The sequence below is a fragment of the Triticum dicoccoides genome, chromosome 1B (assembly GCF_002162155.2).
Source record: "Triticum dicoccoides isolate Atlit2015 ecotype Zavitan chromosome 1B, WEW_v2.0, whole genome shotgun sequence".
Taxonomy (NCBI): Eukaryota; Viridiplantae; Streptophyta; class Magnoliopsida; order Poales; family Poaceae; genus Triticum; species Triticum dicoccoides.
Window position 1 is genome coordinate 425,353,913 of NC_041381.1, and position 15,912 is coordinate 425,369,824.

General features: G+C 49.4%; 1 pseudogene; it reads left to right on the forward strand.

The window, feature by feature from the left end:
• The first annotated feature begins 7,925 nt into the window (after positions 1-7,925).
• On the forward strand, positions 7,926-8,064 carry LOC119351606 (annotated as a pseudogene).
• The last annotated feature ends 7,848 nt before the right edge of the window (positions 8,065-15,912 follow it).

Sequence of the window (15,912 nt, forward strand, 5' to 3'; positions counted from 1 at the left end):
TGATCTTTAAAGGTGCTCTGCATTTATGTTTTACGGTCTCAGAAAGGGCTAGCGAGATACCATATTGTTATATCATATTATGATTGTTTTGAGAAAGTGTTGTCATTTGAGTTTTATTATTATCGCTCGCTAGTTGATTATGCCATTGATATGAGTAAACATGAGACCTGAGTGTTATTGAGAATATGGTTAGTTCATAATCTTTGCTGAAACCTTGAATGCTGGCTTTACATATTTACAACAACAAGAGCAAACAGAGTTTGTAAAAGTTTTTCTTTATCACTTTCAGTTTGTCAACTGAATTGCTTGAGGACAAGCAAAGGTTTAAGCTTGGGGAAGTTGATACGTCTCCAACGTATCTACTTTGTCAACTGAATTGCTTGAGCACAAGCAAAGGTTTAAGCTTGGGGGAGTTGATACGTCTCCAATGTATCTACTTTTCCAAACACTTTTGCCCTTGTTTTGGACTCTAACTTGCATGATTTGAATGAAACTAATCCGGACTGACGCTGTTTTCAGCAGAACTGCATAGTGTTATTTTTGTGCAGAAACAAAAGTTCTCGGAATGACCTGAAAATCCTCGGAGACAAGTTTTGGAAAATATAAAAAATACTGGCAAAAGATGAAGGCCAGGGGGCCCACACCCTGTCCACGAGGGTGGGGGGCACCCCCCTTATATGGCGCGCCCCTGTCTCATGGGCCCCCTACTGCTCCACCAACCTAAACTCCAACTCCATATATTCCATTTCGCAGAGAAAAAAATCAGAGAGGAAGTTTCATCGCGTTTTACGATACGGAGCCGCCGCCAAGCCCTAAAACCTCTCGGGAGGGCTGACCTGGAGTCCGTTCGGGGCTCCGGAGAGGGGGATTTGTCACCTCGTCATCATCAACCTCCTCCATCACCAATTTCATTATGCTCACCGCCGTGCGTGAGTAATTCCATCGTAGGCTTGCTGGACGGTGATGGGTTGGATGAGATTTACCATGTAATCAAGTTAGTTTTGTTAGGGTTTGATCCCTAGTATCCACTATGTTCTGAGATTGATGTTGCTATGACTTTGCTATGCTTAATTCTTGTCACTAGGGCCCGAGTGCCATGATTTCAGATCTGAAGCTATTATGTTTTCATGAATATATGTGAGTTCTTGATCCTATCTTGCAAGTCTATAGTCACCTATTATGTGTTATGAACTAACAACCCTGAAGTGACAATAATCGGGATACTTCTCGGTGATGACCGTAGTTTGAGGAGTTCATGTATTCACTATGTGCTAATGCTTTGGTCTGGTTCTCTATTAAAAGGAGGCCTTAATATCCCTTAGTTTCCACTAGGACCCCGCTGCCACGGGAGGATAGGACAAAAGATGTCATGCAAGTTCTTTTCCATAAGCATCTGTGACTATATTCGGAATACATGCCTGCATTACATTGATGAATTGGAGCTAGTTCTTTGTCACCCTATGTTATAACTATTACATGAGGAATCGCATCCGACATAATTATCCATCACTGGTCCATTGCCTATGAGCTTTTCATATATTGTGCTTCGCTTATTTACTTTATCGTTGCTACTGTTACAATCACTACAATACCGCTATCTTTACTTTTGCCACTGTTACCATTACTATCATACTACTTTGCTACTAAATACTTTGCTGCAGATACTAAGTTATCCAGGTGCAGTTGAATTGACAACTCAACTGCTAATACATAAGAATATTCTTTGGCTCCCCTTGTGTCGAATCAATAAATTTGGGTTGAATACTCTACCCTCGAAAGCTGTTGCGATCCCCTACACTTGTGGGTTATCAGCGGTTCTAGCAGTCGAAGCACAAAATGACCTATTCAAGCCAATCAGCTCATCAGTTGTTAAGACCACAGACACAGCTAAACGTGTGCGACGCACACCTCAGTGCGGCAGCTCAGATAAACCCGAGCTCGATTAGCAATTACGCCCCCATCGAGTGCCCCATAAGGAGATAGCACACGTGCCACATGTACACAAATATACCCTCAAAATTCCTTCGACGGTGCTGGGGGCACACTGAAAACAAAAGGTCCATAGTTCGGCTCGACCCTATTCAGAATCTAGAAGTTATCTTTCACGGTTCATTAAAACGAACCAGCTTTACTTACGGCCACACCAGATTCTTTTACCCGGTTTTCCCCTTTCTACAAATGGCCGTCACACTATACCCTTCAGGGACACTTCACAACGGAGAAAACGGCGTAGACGTGCAGCAGGGCCCCGCATTAAAGTTCCATTTTTAGATTAAGACCCTGTGTAAACCCTTTTATCTCTTTTTGTTTTATACTTTCCTGGCATGTAAAGTGTCCAAGGAAGAGATCGACATTATCTGTAAGTATACGACTCGCCGTACTAAAAGTGGATATTATAGAAGCGGCTTGGTTCATATTGTGTCTTGAGATTTACTCTCTCACCACATGTGTTCTCACCCCACATGAGATTGCCACACGTGCCTTGATACCAGGGTCTATTACCAGGGGCTGTATTCAGCCCGGTATATATTGAAAAGTCCGAACACCTATAGGGAGTGTTCAGCGTCGCGAGTTTGGCCTTATATGCATCAGCTCTGAATCATGTCTTTGGTCAATAGTTGGGTTGACCGGCTCCTGTGCTTACTACCTTATGTTCCGCTCAATCGGCTAGGGTAGTAAAGGGAGAACTACTGCGATTGTGTCCCAGTTCATCCGGATGAGCACCTCAGTAGAGAAAGCAGAAAACTGACTGTCATGATGCGGCGAGAGCTGGTCAACCACTCGATGACTCAGTGGAATCTTCGCGATTCCTCCGCATTAACGAAGGACCGTTTTTCCGGTCATGTATGTAAACGCACCATATTCGGATAAATGCGTACGTATCAGGGGCTATATCGTAGACCCACCGTCAAACTCCTATGGCTAAGTGAAAGTGTTAAAGCCCTATAGTTCGATTGCCTAGTTCCCCGCATTCACACCTCCTTAATGGACTAAGACGTTGGGTCAAGAGTGATCAAATGCTTTTCTGAACACCCCAACGTTATACGCAAGAGGGGTTGAAGCCGACGACTGGCAAACTTTCAGATTATATAAAAAACGGCCGCACAGGAGGCACCAAAAACTTTTTAGGCGAAAGTACAAAAAAAACCATAGCCTTAAATATATCATAATATTATTTTTACAATTTCAATACAACTTCACTCGAACATAATATCCTTCGAGCACTGACCCTCTATTAAGAGGGCACCCTCTAGGACATCTTCAAAATAATGTTCTGGCACATGATAGTCCTTGCCCTCGGGTGGACATTTTGCTGCAATATCAGTGGCCTTCATCTTCGCCCAGTATGTCTTGAAACGGGCAAGGGCCATCCGTGCACCTTCTACGCACGATGACCGCTTTACAACATCGATACACGGTACCACATCAACAAGTTGCCGCACCAAGCCGAAATAACTATTTGGAATTGGCTCAGTCGGCCACAGCCAGACTACAACATCCCTCATGGCAGATCCGCATAGCTTGTGGAGCTCGGCCCACAGGGTCATTTGTTCGTTCAACAACAATGGACGCTTTGGCATGCTAAATTGTGACCAGAAAAGCTTTTCCGTCGCGTGTCCTTCTTGCGCTTGGAAAAACTACGTCGCATCGAAGACACTCTTCGGCAAGTCCAAAAATGTGCCTGGAGAACTCCACACCTGATTAAGCGGGGCATATTTGGGATCGCCGAATTTAGTTTGCAATAAGAAAGGCTTACCAGCCGTGATCTCCCCAACTTGTCGTATCTCCTCCTGAGCCACTCTCGACTCAGACTGTGCTTCTCTTGCCTCTTGTAAGGCCTTGCCAAGATTAGCCGCTTTGTTTTGGTTACCTTTTTCGAGCAATTAGTATCGGCCAGCGGCATCCTTTAGCTACAACACCATAGTGGATATTCTCTCCTCGCACTGGCGCCGGGCAGCCTGTTCGGCCTTCAATTCAGCAGCCGCCTTTTCGGCAGCCGCATTACTCATCCTGACTTGCACCTTGGCCCGGGCAAGTTCAGCCCGAAGGGTCTCAACTGCGGCGGCACTATCTGAAGTTATGCATATAAAATTCTTAGTGTCACGCTCATTTCATAATACTAGCATGTACTGAGTGCCCCAAAGACATACCTTGCACCTTGTCGAGCCGCCTGTTAATAAGCAAGATGTCGTCATCCGCTACATCAACTTTCTGCTTCAGATGTGCTACCTCTGTAGCTTGGGCAGTTGCCACGGATGTAACAACCTGTGTTTTAATTAGTCAGATCATTTCCTGGGCATATATTTTCTTGATCCTCTAACCGCCTCCCTTTGGACGTCAACTAGAGTCTCAGGGGCTACTATCTATACACAGGTGCATTTTGCACTTACAATACAAAAAGAATTACATTACATACCTCGAAGCCTCTGAGCAGGCTCATAAAGGCTTCATTCAATCCACTTTTTTGCGGACCGAACCCTTTCAACCACCGTGCCCATCAAGGTATGATGTTCCTCTGATATGGACGCATGTCGCAACGTGTCCGTCAATGTGCCCGGCACCTCAGGATCCGGAGCAGAATGCGCCGTCCCTCGGAAGCCAGCCGCACACCCCGGACTCTGGGCCGCCGAAATGTCACCTTCAGCCCTAGTCTTCACTGTCCCTCACGCCATCTGTTGGTCGGGAATGATCCTCTAGGACGACACCTTGTTGTCGTCTGACTTATCGGGAAGAGAGAGCTGTGGAGGCATCTCGTTCTCCATCATCTCCGGAAGAAGATCCCCCGAGGAGTAGGAGGACTGTTGAGGAAGGCTGCATGCCAGACTGTAAACATATATTTTAAATATTACTCGGGCAACCAAGAAAGAACGTGATATGTTTAAAACATCCTTGTTCACTCACGGCCAACATCACCTCCCGGACTAGAGCCCCCTGACAGGGATATCTTCCCTCGCTTAGAAGCCCTTATCTTCAGGTCTTCGGAGGCGGTCCTTTTCTTCCCACAAGGAGAAGGGACGTCAGTTTTTCCTTCCCTTCCGTCTTCGAAAGAGGGAGTTCCAATCTCCCTGGACAGGGCACCGGGCGAGCCTCTAGAATGAGGGCCTCCTTGAGCCTCCTTGCTCTCCTCCTGGTCTTCCCTCACCGGCACTTGGTAGGGTGCCGGAGCCAGCATCCTTGTTAACACCGGATCAGTTGAGTCTTCGGGAAGTGGAGCCGAACACCTAATTCTCTCTGCCTTCTTTATCTAGCCCTGGACGAGTAGAGTTTTATCAGTACATTGTTACGAGGAATTTGAATAAGCTGTGTTCAGGAGTTAAGTGCTTACTGGGGTATCTGGATGATTGCAGTCAAGACCGATGTCTTCTGTAGTGTCCGACCATTGTTTTCATGCGCCGAAGAATAATTTCCACATCCCTCTGAGCATCGTGCCAGAGAGGTGCTGAAGAGTCCGTGGACCTTCTGGATTGAACTCCCACATGCGGAGAGGACGTCGCTGACACGGTAGGATCCGACGGACAAGCATTACTTGGATTACATTGATAAGATCGGTGCCCTTTTAAATAAGGCTCTGAATGCGACTTTGCAACGTTTGCACTTCATCAATAGATCCCCAGTCTAGCCCCTTATTAATCCACGATGCAAGCTGTAGCGAAGGGCCAGATCGAGACGCTGGTGTAGCTGCCCACTTTTTACCTCGGGGTTCAGTGATGTAAAACCACTCCCATTGCCATAGGTCAGAAGATTCTGCGAAGGAGCCCTTTGGCCAAGGAGAATTGGTAAGTTTGCTTATTGAAGCACCTCCACACTTCGCTTGTTTAACGTCGATTACCTTCGGTTTCACATTGAAGGTCTTAAGCCATCAGCCGAAGTGTGGGGAAATACAGAGGAAAGCCTCACACGTGATGATAAACGCCGAGATGTGAAGGAAGGAGTATGGAGCTAGATCATGGAAATCTAGCCCGTAATAAAACATGAGCCCTCAAACAAAGGGATGAAGAGGAAACCCTAACCCACAGAGGAAGTGAGAGATGAACATGACCCACTCATTGGATTTGGGAGTAGGAATAACCTGCCCTTGAGCAGGAAGCCTGTGGAGGATTTCCGCAGTCAAGTATCTTGCCTCCCTGAGCTTCGTGATATCCTCCTCTGTGACAGAAGAGGCCATCCACTAGACTTGAAGGCTGGGTCTGGACATGGATGGAAGCTCGAAGCGACCGGATTGACCCTTGGGTGTTGGAACTTGAGGTGGGAGGTGGAATAAAGGATTAGCGTGGAAGGGAAAGGACGGGCCTTAGCCCCTTTATAAAGGCAACGAATATCAAACATCCCCTCCGCGGCCTTAAAACATTCCTATTCCAAAGGAATCATGCCAACAGAACGGTTGGGTTACCCATGCCCATGTTGATGAGAATCCCGTAATAAGGGGACACAATCTCTACTTTGACAAGATGTGCCAATGAAACCGCCTCGTGAAACATGGAGTGGCAGGCCAGAAAAGGATTCGAAATAATGGCCGGGTGATGGCGTAATGTCATACTACAAAAATTGTCAGCGGATTGGACTCGTGAAAATATTATACTCTCTATGGTTGTGTGTGGGATTTGTTTTGCAGAGCCGAACACTATTTTAGTTCGAAGATGATTTTGGAATATTCGGAGAAGGAACCCGCCTTGCAATGCCGAAAACAATCCGCGCGCCGGACTTATCGTCATTGAAGCCTAGTTTAGGGGCTACTAAGGGAGTCCTGGATTAAGGGGTCCTCGGACAGCCGGACTATTAACATGGGCCAGGCGGTTGGGCTATGAACATACAAGACACAAGACTTCTTCCCGTGTTCGGATGGGACTCTCCTTTGCGTGGATGGCAAGCTTGGTGATTCGGATATATAGATTCCTTTCTCTGTAAACCGACTTGGTGTAACCCTAGCCCCCTCCGGTGTCTATATAAACCTGAGGGTTTAGTCCGTAGAGACACATCAATCATAATCATAGGATAGACTTCTAGGGTTTTAGCCATTACGATCTCGTAGTTGATCAACTCTTGTAATACTCATATTCATCAAGATCAATCAAGCAGGAAGTAGGGTATTACTTCCATAGAGAGGGCCCGAACCTGGGTAAACATTGTGTCCCCCACCTCCTGTTAATATCCGCCTTAGACGCATAGTACGGGACCCCCTACACGAGATCCGTCGGTTTTGACACCGACACCGTGCGTTGTACTTAGGTAGTTAGGATATGTTTAGGTTGATCTCTATCCCTTGTATAGATTATGACTTGGAGATCAATCCTACAACAACCTAACTACCTAAATCCTGTAATCTCTTGTGCCTATAAGTAAACGCAACGCGTCCGTGCAGATGCATACGCTTAACGCATCTTTACATGGTATTCAGAGCCATTCTCCTCTAAGCACATCTCCTCCGCCACCACCACCCTTGCACCGCCATGTCGTCCTCAAGCTCCACCGCAGCCGCCCCATCCGTGCTCATCCCCATTGCTGAGAAACTCCATCGCTCCAACTTCAATGTCTGGCGTGCGCAGGCTATGGCCACCATCCGTGGCACCCAGTTGGTCACCTATCTCGATCCAGAGAGGGAGGTGCCGGCGCCCAAGCTGTCAGACAAAGACGGCAAGGTCACCGACATGCCGAACCCGACATATGAGATCGACAGGGCCCGAGGCTCTTAGGTTTTGAGTTTTCTTTTCAATTCCATCTCACCCCCTGTGATGGTCCAGATCGCAATGTGCATCATGGCGTCAGCAGCATGGACTGCAATCGCAGAGATCTTCATCTCCCAGACGCAGGTGGCCATCGTCAATACGAGGATCGCCCTCTCCACCACCAAGAAGGGGAACTCCACCATTGCCGGGTATCTTGGCCGCATGAAGGCCCTCGGCGATGAGATGGCTGCCATCGGCAAGCCGCTCACGGACGATGATATGGTGTCGTATATCCTTGCTGGCTTGGATTTCGACTACATGTCTTTCGTCTCCTTCATCTGTGCCAGGACCGTCCCCATCAAGCCCAACGAGCTCTACGCACAACTCATCGGCATCGAGAGCCGCCTCGCCATGTTCGAGGGTGGCAATTCGTCGTCATACTCTTCCGCCAATGCCGCTTCCCGTGGCGGTTGTGGTGGTTTCTCTCGTGGAGGAGGCCGCGGCAGGAACGGAGGTGGCCGTGGCAACGGAGGAAAAGGCAGCCGCAGAAACGGCCACGATGGACATGGCCAAGGCAGGGGACGAGACGAGCTCCGTGAGGTGTTCTGTGAGATCTGCAAAAAGCCCAACCACACTGCCATCAAGTGCTACAGGCACTTCGACATTGCATTAACCAAGGAGAAGAGTGCGAGCGCCATGTCCAACTCCTCCTACGGCGTCGAAACCAACTGGTACGTCGACACGGGCGCCACCAATCACATCACCGGAGAGCTGGACAAGCTCACCATGAGGGAGAGGTACACCAGACATGATTAAGTGAACATGCCCAACGGAGAAGGTATGGAAATTACTCATATTGGTCAAGCATATGTTCATACTCCCACTCATAATCTTCATCTAAAAGATGTCCTTTACTCACCTAAAGCCACAAAAAATCTTGTTTCTACTCATCTTCTATCACAAGATAATCATGTGTTTCTTGAAACTCACCCTCGTTTCTTCTTCATTAAGGACAAGGCAACGAGGAGCACCCTCCTCCACGGCAGGTGTAGAGCCGGCCTCTACCCCCTATCATCGGCTTCTTTAGGCCCGGGCAGGCATGCTTTTGGTGCCACCAAGATTTCTCCGTCAAGGTGGCACGATCGATTAGGTCATCCATCTTTGAATTTTTTTTCAACATGTTCTTAGCAAGAACAAAATTCCTTTTTCGGTTCAAGAGTTGAATAAAGAGGGGTTATGTGATGCATGCCAACAAGGCAAAAGTCACCAACTTCCCTATCCACATTCTAGTAGTTCTTCGAATGCTCCTTTAGAGCTTATCTATTCTGATGTATGGGGGCCTGCCCGTGATTCAGTCATTTTTTTATTATGTGAGCTTTATTGATGATTTCAGTAAATTTACTTGGATATTTCTTCTTAAACATAGGTCAGAAGTCTTTAAAGTGTTTCATGAATTCCAAGCACTTGTAGAAAGACTTTTGATCGCAAAATCATCACCATGCAAACCGACTGGGGTGGTGAGTATGAAAGGTTAAATTCCTTTTTCCGCCAAATTGGCATCACACACCATGTTTTCTGCCCGCATGCCCGTCAGCAAAACGGCTTCGTCGAAAGAAAGCAGCGTCACATTGTTGAGGTTGGCCTTTCCTTGTTAGCTCATGCGTCCATGCCCCTCAAATTTTGGGATGAGGCATTCATAGCTGTCACGTATTTGATCAATCGTACGGCAAGTAAGGTGATCAACCTTGAGACTCCACTAGAAAAATTGTTTCATGAGACACCAAACTATCATGCCCTTCGTACCTTTGGCTGCGCATGTTGGCCCAACCTCCGTCCTTTCAATGCTCGCAAGCTCGAATTCTGCTCCAAACAATGTGTATTTCTTGGCTACAACAATCTTCATAAAGGTTTCAAGTGTCTAGACATAACTGTTGGACGTGTTTATATTTCTCGTGACGTCGTGTTCGATGAAACAGTGTTTCCCTTTGCCAAATTAAACCCCAATGTCGGTGCACTCATCAGATCCGAAGTTCTTCTTCTCTCTGAAAATTCCTCCTCCTTACCTCTTGATCATGGGGACGAACATATAGCTAATGATCACTTGGGTAGTTCTCATGAAAATTCTGCTATAAATTTTGGAGGAAATCCGGTTATGCACTGTGATTTTATGCAGCAGCAAAGGACAAGCGCGGAGCACGAGGCTGATCCAGGTGCTGCACTAGAAGCTGATGACGGTGATCTCGATGAGGATTCGCCCTCGTCTGCTGCGGCGGGCGGTGGCAGCGCACCCGCCTCGGGGTCAGGCGGGCCAGCAACAGACGATCCCCCCCCCCCCGCGGCCCCGCGAGCGAGGCAACGACAAACCACAGCGGGCCTAGCGGAGCAGGTGGGCCAGCCGCACTCATGCGCCAGGCCAGGCGCCACCCCGCGTCTAGTGGTTCTCCAGCTGGGCCTCGACAAGTGTCCCAACGAGCAACTGGCCCCGGCTTCGAGGAGATCAACCTAGGATCAGGCGATGTCGTGGTTGTAAGTCTGACAGTAGTGTAGGGGGGTACTAAAGGAGAGGCAAGATCCTAGCTATGGAGTAGTTGTACACGCAAGAGTTTTACGAGTTCAGGCCCTTCTCGGAGGAAGTAATAGCCCTATGTCTCGGTGCCCGGAGGCGGTCGACTGGATTATATGCGTGTGAGTTACAGGAGTGCGAACCCTTTACACTGAGGAGGGGGGTGGCTTATATAGAGTTCGCCAGACCCCTCCGGCCTTCAGTTATGCAGGGTTTAAAGTACATTAAGACAGGGGGTTACTGGTAACGCCCACATAAAGTGCTATGAAGACCATAAAGGCTATTTAATGACAGACCGTTGCGTGTAGAGTGACTTTAGATCTCCTGGCCGTCGAGTGGTTAGCTTCATGGTCGAGTGGTTATCTTCATGGTCGAGTGTCCTCGAGTCCGTCGAGTGGATCACCTCTAGGTCGACTGACAGGTAGTTTCTTCTAGAGATGTCCTTGGGTAGGGTAATTTAGACAGGTCCATGACCCTACCCTAGGTACATAGCTTCATCATTAGCCCCCGAATGGATTGGGGTTTGAGTGGGGAAGGAGTTGAGAATTTTTCCGACCCGTTTCTTGTGCTGTGAGCATGTCTTGTCTTGGATCTATGAACTTTTAGTTGACGGCACCAACTTCTTTTTCAGTCCCCTTGATCCATTCTTTGTATCTGTGGAGTGAAGTTTTCACTTGGAGAGGTCCGAGTAACGGGGTGGAGGGGATCTTCTGCCCGACGAGCTGTTCTGCAAACCACACATTTTGTGGGATTCGAAATTTGGGAAGCGCGCGGGACGGGGCATAGCTGTAGCAATCGGACGGGATAAGGCAGGGACGCCTCGATCTCCGCGCCACCTTTTTCGCCACGTATTGCGCGTGCGACTGTTGCGGGATTTGACAGGATCGTCCGGGCCTACATGTCAGCCACTCGGAAGCAACCTTATATAAAGTGCCAGATGGGGGTTTTTCAACAGTGCGCCCTCATTCTTCCCTCTTCTCCAGATTTCTCCGCCGCGTTCACTTCTGCCTCCGTGCCCCTGCTCCGTGCGTGCTCTGCCGGTGATGATGGTGAAGGAGAAGACGACGGCCCTGGAGCGGGCGAAGAAGGCGACGGCGAAGGCGAAGGGGAGAGGAACCAGTCGGAGTGGTTCGTCATCGAGGACCGGCCTGCCGCCGGGCTGGATCCAGGGCGATTGGATCCGCTCGACAATTAGTCAGGCGGATCTCGACGACCTGGCTGACGGAGGGCTGACCCCCCATGGATCGGCGCGGCTCCCGGGGAGGGAGTCAGAGCCGCAGCCCCAGGAGGGTGAGTGCGTTCTTCTGGCCACCCACGTCGACCGTGGGTTTTCTTTGCCGCCCCACCCTTTCTTCCGGGGTTTTTTGAATTTCTTTGGGGCACAACTCCTCCACTTCATGCCCAACACCATAGTGTACCTCGCCGCCTATGTGTCTTTGTGCGAGTGCTTCTTGGGTTGCCGGCCTCACTGGGGTCTCTTTAAGCACATCTTCACCTGTCGCTCCCAGACGGTGAAGAAGGCAAATCCGAGTGACAAGAGGACACATGTGATTCAGATGTGTGGGGGCCTTGGGATCCAGTTGAGAGGGAAAAGTTCTTTCCCGACCATGGTTTTGCCCGACTTCGTCCGTGGGTGGCAGTCGACTTGGTTTTACTGCAAGGACCTGCCGATGCCAGGGCAGTCGACCGGGCTCCCTCCCTTTTCCATGGAACGAGTGAGGAAGCCCTCTTCTTTGAAGGTGGTCCCGGAGGAGAAGGCGCAGGTGAAGGTGCTGGTCGAGCATGTCGTGCAGCTCATCCGCGACGCGATGACTGGCATGGACCTCCTAGAGGTCTTCCTCCGGCGGCGCATCCAGCCGCTCCAATTTCGAGACCATCCTATGTGGATGTATTCTGGAACTGAGGACACCACTCGGATCCACCCGGAGGAGATCGATGGCATCACGCTGGAGCGGTGGATGGGAAGCATTACGGGGAACAAGGACAACCCCCGAGGAGCCAGGAGGGTCGTTCCACTCGACCAATCATATGAAGTTGACAAGGTCCAACTCTGCATTTCCGACTGCGATTCTGTTTTTTCCATTCTGTCTGTTTGAAATCAACCGACTGACTTTTGTCTTGTTTGCTATCTTCTAGGTCACGACTGAAATGTACTCGATGCCCAACGGGGCGTAGGAACAAGCCGAGGAGGGAGAGGCGAGTGGAGGCGAAAGTGAGGAGGAGGAGTGGAAATCTGACGACGAGGGGGAAGAGGATGAAGACGGTTCCAGCGAGGAGGAGGAGTAAATGGAAGTCGACCCTCCTCGCACGGAAAGGCGATCCAAGCTCGCCAACGATCCCGCGAGGGAGCGTGGCAAAGCGGTTGCGCCCGTTGTGCCGTCGACAAAGCGTCCTCGGACGGCCTCTCCGGCGCCGACTGAAAAAGCGTCGAAGCATCCGCGGGCGGAGTCATCAAAGCCGCCGAAGGCCTTGCCTAAGATGAAAATGGCCATTCCCACTATCTCCGGGCAGTAGAAGGATTTGTGTTTCCTTGTTCAGCTCGAGCTAACTTCCGGTCGACTCATCGACTAACAAACTGGTTTCTGAAATCTGTAGTGCTACTACTTCCGAGACCTCTGCCAAGGACGGCGACCAAGAAATGGAAGACACTGTCACCTCCAACCCTGGTATATTCTCTTGTAGTTTTTGCTTTTGGTCAATCGGATCTTCATTTCCAACTCTGGATTTATCTCGCAGCTCCTCGTCACGTCATTGATCTCCCCGATGACGATGACAAGGTGCCCCTGAAGGCGAGGAAGAATAGACAGGCCACGGCTGGCAAGGCCACTCGGACTGCATCAGCACCTGAGGCACTAGTTCAAGAAGGTGGCGACACCACTCGGCATTCTGTGACCTTCGCTGTGCCGCTGATGAGTGCCCGGCCTTCGTCATCGACTGCTGAACCGCCCTCCCTTTTCGCCACACACCACGTCCCAGAGGACCAGGCGGGCGCAGCTAAGGAGGCTATACGCTAGGCGGGGATTATGATGGAGCAGGTGAAGGCGATCCGGGAAGCCAGCCAAGCGGCTTATGATGCAAGCTCAGCCCTTCAGAGCAATGTCCAGGTTAGTTGGCAACCGACTGTTCCGTTAGGATATGTTATTTGAACATTTTCTTTCCAAAAAATCTTTGTGTCTGTACACCCACTGGGTGTGTCGATTGGATTTGTAGACTTGTGGGGGCACGCTGAGTGCACCCACTGGGTGTAGTCCCCGAGACTATGGTGGACTGCTGGCAGTCGACTGTAGTCTTTGTAGTTGAAATTTCTTCACTCGGTCTGGTCGGACCATGTCGAGTGGAACATTAGGACCTGTGGGGGCACGCTAAGTGCACCCACTAGGTGTAGTCCCCAAGACTATGGTGGACTGCTGGCAGTCGATTGTAGTCTGAAGAACTCTCTCTTTCCTCTTTTTTTTGTAGACTATGATGAGACCATAATCTCTTTGTTCCTTTTGGTCGACTGATCGGATCGAGTCGGTAGAACCAGTGGGGTCACGCTGAGTGCACCCACTGGGTGTAGTCCCCGAGACTATTGTTGAATATTTTGATTTGACTGTAGTCTTAGAAACATTACTATTTTTCTCTTAGTCACTCGGAAGTAACCTCTCTTTAATGTCTGTCGACTGACTCTTTGCAGAAATCTTGCGAGCTCGTGGCCCGTTATACTGAGTTGGAGAAGAAACATATCCAGCTCGACCTTGACTTAAAACTTGTTCATGAGAACTTTCAGAAGGCAAAGGACGAGGCAATGGGTACGATTGGTGAGAACTTGATGATTGTTTTTATCTTTCTGCCCATTATTGATTCTGACCTCCTTGCCATTTTGCAGAGAAAACGAAGGTGGCTCTGATCAAGAAGGACCAGGAACTTGCTGAGGCGCAGAAGGCTGCATCGGATAAAACGAAGCTTGCGGAAGAAAAGCTGGCTTTAGTCAGCAAACTCGAAGAAGAGAACGTCAACCTGAAAGCTTCTCTTGACGCGGCCAACAAAGAAGTCAGCCGTCTAAAGAACGACAAGATTGCTCTGAGTGACAAGGCAAGTGAACTGGTGGGGAAGAAGAATGATTTGGAAGCTTATCTGGGAGGGCTCACCAAGAAGCTGTTCCTCATGCTTGAAGGTAACCTCTTTCACTCGACTGACTTGTCACCGTTGATTCGTCGCGGAACTGCTGGTTCATGTTTGACTTGCGTTTACAGAATTCTGCCAAAACTTTGAGGAAGAAACCAGTCGAGTGGAAACAGGCTTGGATCCCATCAACTCTCCAATGAAGGATGAAGCTGCCATGAACGTGCTTCGACTGGAGTCTCGCGTCGCTGGTGTGGTGGACTATTTGGCCCGACTGAAGGCAGCAGCGTCGCGAATCGACACGACACTCTGGCCAGGGGAGACGCTTCACAACGACCTCGAGTCTTTGATGACTCGACTAAATGGAGTCCTAGGCTGAGTGCAAGAGTGGAAGAAGTCTTCTGCTAGGTGCGGTGCTGATGTAGCTCTGTCTTTAGTCCGTGTTCACTGCAAAGATGCACAAGAGGAAAAGCTGGCGTCCCTCAAGGTGGCCAATACTAAGAAGCATGACTTCCGATCTTTCATGGAGACATTCATTGCTGCTGCCACTCGGATTGCTGATGGAATCGACCTGGACGAGTTCGTCGCGCCTTCCAGTCCTCCACCGGAGGAGTAAAAAAAACTTTTATGCTTGATGCCTTAAATTTGCCTCGGAATGCCGAGTGGTTTTTGTAACTGATAAACTTTAACAGGCTTGATGCCTGAGCACTTCTGGATCCGTAGGATGCTATCTGAACTTGATGCTTGAGCTTTGCGGTTGAATATGTTTGCATTTGTCTTCGAACGGCATTGTTCTTCGCTCAGAATATATTTTTGTGCTTGGGACTTGCTCTTGCAGGCTGGAGCACAGATTTCAGTCGACTTGCGTCCTTGTGACCTAGGATGAAGCGCACATTGTATTTGTGCCGAAGCTCGAAGGAGAAAGTAGCAGTCGACCTGCACATCACCGTCCTTGCAGAGTGGACGTTGTATTTGTGCCAAAGCCCGGAGGAGAAGGTAACAGTCGACCTGCACCTCATATTTGCGGGTCGGAACGATTTTCGTACTTAGTCGAGTGCTAGACCGCCGCTAAGCCTCCGAGTGAGAGGTAGATTCACCACTCGGTAGGATTTCAAATACTTAGGTGCGTATTGGACTGCAGCTAATCCCCCGAGTGGGAGGCGGATTCACCACTCGGTAGGATTTCAAATACTTAGGCGAGTACTGGACTGCATCTAAGCCCCCGAGTGGGAGGCGGATTCACCACTCGGTAGGATTTTAAACACTTAGGCGAGCACTGGGCTGCATCTAAGCCTCCTAGTGAGAGGCAAATTCATCACTCAGTAGGATTTTAAACACGTAGGCGAGCACTGGGCTGCAGCTAAGCCCCCAAGTGAGAGGCAGATTCATCACTCGGTAGGATTTTAAACACTTAGGCGAGCAATGGGCTACAGCTAAGCCCCCGAGTGAGAGGCAGATTCACCACTCATTAGGATTTTAAACACTTAGGCGAGCACTGGGCTGCGGCTAAGCCTCCGAGTGAGAGGTAGGTTCACCACTCGGTAGGATTTTAAACACTTAGGCGAGCACTGGGCTGCCGCT